This window comes from Lactuca saligna, chromosome 9 (assembly GCF_052625555.1).
Source record: "Lactuca saligna cultivar CGN05327 chromosome 9, ASM5262555v1, whole genome shotgun sequence".
NCBI classification, from domain to species: domain Eukaryota; kingdom Viridiplantae; phylum Streptophyta; class Magnoliopsida; order Asterales; family Asteraceae; genus Lactuca; species Lactuca saligna.
Window position 1 is genome coordinate 36155863 of NC_136425.1, and position 6804 is coordinate 36162666.

Here is a 6804-nt window from a genome sequence, read left to right on the forward strand (position 1 = left end):
GATTGGATCTTCCGGAGGAGCTCAGTCAGATTCATAGCACTTTCCACGTTTTGCTGTTGCGGAAGTGCGTTTTGGAGGAGGATGCGTTACAATCATTGGATGATATTCAGGACGATAAGCGTATGAACTATGTTGAGAGGCCGGTGGCTATTTTGGAAAGAATGGTAAAGGTTATGCATAAGAAGGAGGTACCTTTGGTAAAGGTACAGTATCAACATCGTAGGGGATCCGAGTGGACCAGGAGCCAGAGGCTGAGATGCAGAAGCGTTATCTGGATTTGTTCACTGCAACAGGCTTCGAGGATAAAGTTTAGATCAATTGAGGGAGAGTTGTAACATACCAAATCCCAGGTATGATATTTATGGCTTAAAAGACAAATTTCCCTTTTGAACTCGTCGAGATGATAGCCTCAACTCGACTTGTTGGAAGCTCTTGGGCCACGCATGTTTTTGGACCAAATCGACAAGTTGTTGAGGAATACTCGACAAGTTGGTGGCTATTTATGAAAGCCTAATTTTTAGGGTGTTGCACCCTATTTAAAGACCTTATGGCCTTTGGATGGCCTCTTTGTCCGCCCCTCTGTCCAAAGAAATCCTAATTTGTGTATTTTCTCCCTTTTTGTGTGTGTGTGTGTGAGAGCTTGAAGAGTGAGCTTTTGGTGATCTTTTGAAGGAGCACGGATTTTGAAGAGGTTTAATTGAGAGGAGGATTGTATATCCAGTATCTTCTTTGTTGTTGAAACCATTTTGAGGTATAAAGTTGATACCTTGGTCTTTTATAGCTTAGATATTTCCCTTTGGAAGTTTATTGTTATTTTTGGCACATATTGGGGTCATTCTTGGATTTGGCCATTTATTGAAGTTGCCACTTCAGATCTGGATGCTTGTGGCATCTTTGGGCTTACAGCTTCAAGCTTTATCATGTTATTGGCCCCATTCATTCTTTAGGCCCTTATTAGGCCTTCTTTGGGTGTTTTAGCCTCCTTGTGTTATTCATGGATGTAAAGTTAGAAAATTTATGTTGTTTTCCAGCTCATGCGTTTCAGATCTAAATTCTTGAGCGTTGGAAGGGGCCGAATGAGTTATGTTGGGAAAACTCGATGAGTTGTCCTAGCAACTCGACGGGTTGGCTCCAGTTTTCCCGCTATTCTAGATACTTTAGGAACTCGATGATTTGTCTTGATAACTCGATGAGTTTTTTGGGGTTTTCCCCATTTCTCTATTTGATAAAGGAACTTGATAAGTTGCTAGATGTACTCGATGAGTTGGGTCAACATGGATGTTGACCTTGACCTTGACCATGGTTGACCAAGCTTGACTTTGAGGACATTTTGGGTATTTGAGGTTTTTATGGGTTGTCCATGCTGGTTGTAGGATTTGGGTCGGGAGATGGGATTCAAAGTTAGATCTTATCAGTTCAGCTGTTTGTGAGGTGAGTTTTCCTCACTATACTTATGGGTCGAAGGCACCAATGCCGAGCCTTTTTGGATTGATATCCTGGTCATCTTAGGATGCTATTATGCTGTTATGAGTTGTTAGATTGGTATCCTAGTAGAAAGGATGATGTTATGCTTATTGATATGTATGATCTGTGCTTGGCTATTTATTGATCATGAGTTTAGGAGTTATGTATATGTCGACATGTATGTGTGTGGGTGGGTTGAGGAGGTCTTGATTTGTGCTGAAGGCCAACAAACCTAGGGCGGCTCGGATAGACTAAAGGCCTACGAGGCGGTCTAGTCAGACCGATGCCTAGTGAGCATTCCGAGTAGGCTATAGGCCTTGTGAGGCGGTCCTGTCATACCGAAGGCTTGGGAGCGGTCCAGATATGCTGAAGGCTCGGGAGCGGTCCAGAGAAGCTGAAGGCCCTGTGTGGTGGTCCAGTCAGGCTATAGGCCCTGTGTGGTGGTCCAGTCACGCACTTACTTTCAAGAGTCAAAGATCTTGAATGTGTTCTTCTATTACAACATAACAAGTAAGGTAAACATCTAAACCCTAATTTTGTGTAATTTTTGAATTATATACTAGATCCTCGGGTTTTGCTTTGGTATTCAAGTTTGCATGTTCAACTAGAAAAAAAATCTAGATCCAAAGCAATAGTGTTGCATGAACACAAAGGTTGTACTTATGCTCAAAACCCATCAGTGGTATCAGAGCCTAGGATGTTTTTTAGTTGAATTTAATGTAATTGTTAATTTTCCGAAGGATAAGGGAACAAAATCTTCATTTTGTTCATAGAACTCAACGAGTGCATTGCTATGACTCGAAGAGTTCGACAGTCAGATCCTAGATTTTTGGTTTTGACATATCTTTCATGGATTTGATTAGGATGATTACCTTAATTTCATTTGATTGGTCTAAAATGTTAGGTTTTATACAAACAATCCTATGTGTGCATATAACCCTAGTTTGGATCTATGTTTTCACTATAAGACATACAACTATATGAACACAAAATAAACCCTGGCATGCTTCTATGATTTTCGAAATTTACATAGAAGTGTAGAAAAACATACCTTTGTTGTTATATAGCAATAACAACTAGTTTCCTTGATCTCTTGAACTCTCTTGAACTCTTGAAAGCAAGCACCACAATTGTAGTGCCTCTAATGGCTCACAAACACCTTGAAGCAACAAGGCAACTAAGAGAGAGGAGGGAATGAAGCTAATTTCGGCCCTAGGGTTCCCTTGGAATCAAGTGGCCTTAAATTGAAGCATAGGGCATGTATTTATACTATAGGGTGCTAGGGTTTCAGTCAAAACCCTAATGGACAGCTTAGCCACCAAGCAGCCCAAGGAACCTTCTGGAATGAGGCCTTGGACGAAAATATGATGATCCTTCATCATAATTTCGTTCCCCCTTAGTCCATTAGGTTTCCTAGCCCAAAACTCAACTATCACACAATTGACAGTTTATACCCCTTTATTTAATTTGTCTCTTTTAGTCACCAAATTAATTCCTAATTAATTTATGACTAATACTAATCAAATAAATATGATTTCTCCTTTAATATATTATTCTTATAATATATTAATAAATCATAATATCTCCTCTCTCATATCAAATTACCTTATCAAGTTGCTTTGGTGAAGGCAACCCAAAAGGACCATGCACACTCGGGACAAGTATATACCAAATATGGTTACTGACTTAGACATTAATCCAACAGTCACCCACTTAGATAAGTCTAGTAACTATATCTCACGTATTACTTCCGTACCCGATGGCAATCGTAGCTTCCAATAGCCGCTGTCAACTCTGACCAATAATCTGTCCTTTAGATAAGGGATCGTATAATCCTCTGTTCTAGATATCATGCTAACAATACTTATTGTCTAGCATTTTATTTCTTGATCTCTGATTTGTTCGACATAGAACTCAGTTGAACACATCAACTTCATCTTGACCGGGCCCGGCACATAAGTCAAACCAAATCATCAAGTGGCCGAGATATCGCTTTTATCCTCATAGAATAAAAGGAACAGAAAAACGTCGACTAATATGCCTTTATCATTTACCAGTTAAACCATACACAATAATGCGTTTTATGACATCAAGTTACTGATGCGTTTTCGCATTATCAATGTATAATCAACTAGCAAACAATAACCATATCTCTAGGTTTAAAGATTATATGATATTATCATCTTGCGATCACTTGTGATGACATTCATGAAGTAATACCAGCAAGTGTGGGTCTGTTCCAATGCTCAATACTAATTTCATAAGCACTCATAAACTTTGCAGCAAACCTTTGCTATGTCTAAAACTTTTCAGACAATCTACAAACAAATTTATGACAATCTTTCTTCATATCTACTTCCAACATATGAGCGATTGTGGACTGTTCGAATAATCTCATTATTCAGGAAGTCAAAACATGCAAAAATCGGAAAAATAGATAAATAATCAACACATGATAGAAACTTTCTTATAAATAACACACTTTTATTTAATCATCAATTGTTGAGTATGACATTATCTATTACAAGTTTCCTACCTATCTAATCTAAACTAATATCGTCCTTCAGCCCTACGCTCCTAACGTGCTGAAAATGCTTGACCCTACTCAGTCCCTTCGTAAGGGGATCTGCTGGGTTATCTTCTGACGATACCCTCTTCACAACGAGGAGTCCCTCTTCTACCCGATGTCTAATAAAATGGTATTTCCTGTCGATATGTCGAGATCTGCCATGATCCCTTGGTTCCTTGGTTAAGGCAACCGCTCCTTCATTATCACAGAAAATTTCCATGGGCTCCTTTATGGATGGCACAACTCCAAGCTCTCCAATGAAGTTTTTCAACCATATAGCCTCCTTTGACGCTTCGCTCGCCGCAATATACTCTGATTCGCACGTTGAATCAGCTACGGTCTCTTGCTTGGAACTTTTCCAAGTCACTGCTCCTCCATTCAGGGTAAAGACCCAGCCTGACTGCGATCGGAAGTTATCCCGATCCGTCTGAAAACTAGCATCACTGTACCCTCGTACCCTTAAGTCATCACTCCCACCGAGGACTAGAAACCATTCCTTGGTCCTCCGAAGGTACTTAAGAATATTCTTAACTGCAATCCAATGTGCTCTACCAGGATTCCCCTGATATCTGCTGACCATGCTTAAAGCGAAGGCCACATCAGGGCGAGTACAAGTCATAGCGTACATGATAGAGCCTACTGCGGAAGCGTAAGGTACTCGGCTCATATCAGCTATCTCTGTCTCTGTACTCGGGCTCTGAGTTTTACTCAGCTTGGTATTGCTTTGGATTGGCAACTCCCCTTTCTTGGAATTTTCCATACTAAAACGCTTTAGCACCTTTTCCAAGTATGTATCCTAACTAAGTCCTATCAGTCTCTTTTCCCTGTTTCTTACTATTCTTATTCCCAGAATATAAGCAGCTTCTCCGAGGTCCTTCATAGCGAAACATTTCCCAAGCCAGGACTTGACTTCCTGCAAGGTTGGGACATCGTTTCCTATGAGTAGTATGTCGTCGACATACAATACGAGGAAGCTCATTATACTCCCACTGGCTTTGACATACACACAAGATTCATCTTCGCTTCGCAGAAAGCCAAACTCTTTAACCTTCTCATCAAAACAAAGATTCCATCTGCGAGATGCTTGTTTCAATCCATAAATAGATCTCTCAAGCTTGCATACTCTATTCGGATGCTTCACATCGACAAAACCCTCTGGCTGATTCATGTAGACATCCTCAGCCAACTTTCCATTAAGGAAAGCGGTCTTTACGTCCATCTGCCATATTTCATAATCATGAAACGCAGCTATGGCAAGCATCACCCTAATAGACTTTATCTTCGCAACTGGTGAGAAGGTCTCATCATAGTCAACTCCGGGAGTTTGAGTAAAGCCCTTCGCAACCAATCGCGCTTTATAAGTATGCACTTTCCCATCCATGTCCGTCTTCTTCTTGAAGATCCACTTGCACACGACTGTCTTACGACCTGGTACATTATCAACCAAATTCCAAACTTGGTTGTCGTACATGGACTGAATCTCGTTGTCCATAGCCTCTTTCCATTTTGCAGACTCTGGGCCTGCCATGGCTTCCTTATAGTTGCTAGGTTCATCCAAATTTACTAGTGTACTATCACTAATAAACGTATCCCCTTCAGTATTAATATGAAAACCATAAAACTGGGGTGGAACACTAGCCCTAGAGGAACGTCGAAGAGGTAAGGACACGTCAACAGGTTCAACAGGAGTTTCCTCCTCAAGTTGAGTGCCAGTGTTAGAGGTTCCTTCATCGCTTTGATCTTGAATTTCTTCAAGTTCAATTTGCCTCCCACTATCTTCTTGGCCTATCAATTCCTTTTCTCGGAAAACTCCTCTTCTAGCTACGAAGACAACATTGTCACTCGGTCTATAGAAAAGGTAGCCAAAAGACTTCTATGGATAGCCGATGAAATAACACTTCTCACTTCGAGGTTCAAGTTTGTCGTGAGTCTCTCGTCTTACGAAAGCCTCACAACCCCAAACCTTAATATGTGCCAACGAGGGAGCCTTCCCTGTCCACATCTCGTGAGGAGTCTTGGAAACCTTCTTAGTGGGAACTAAGTTAAGTATACGGGCGGCAGTCTCTAAGGCATACCCCCAGAAAGCTATTGGTAACGAAGTCCGACTCATCATAGAACGAACCATGTCCAACAAGGTCCGATTACGTCTCTCAGCCACACCATTCAATTGTGGCGTCCTCGGAGGTGTCAATTGTGAAACGATTCCACATTCTTTTAGATAGTCGTGAAACTCAAGACTTAGGTACTCTCCTCCTCGGTCTGACCGAAGCATCTTGATTTTCCTGCCCAGCTGATTCTCCACTTCACTCTTAAACTCTTTGAACTTTTCAAAAGTTTCCGACTTTTGCTTGATCAAGTAGATATATCCATATCTGCTATAATCATCTGTAAAAGTCACGTAGAAGCGGCAAGCATCCCTTGTGGTGGATCTAAAGGGCCCACACACATCAGTGTGTATGAGATCCAATAAACCCTCACCCCTTTCACAAGTGCCAGTAAAGGGTGACTTGGTCATCTTCCCAAGTAAACAAGATTCACATGTATCATCGTCCCTAAGGTCGAATGATTCCAACACTCCATCCTTTTGGAGTTGGGCTATGCGTTTCTTGTTGACATGGCCAAGGCGACAGTGCCACAAGCATGCTTTGTCTAGACTAGTAGACGAATCAATATTCAAAACATTATTTCCGAAATTATCAACAATCATCACAGATTCATAAATCCCATTACAAGGTAATGCATTGAAATAAAAGACACCATTCAAATAAACA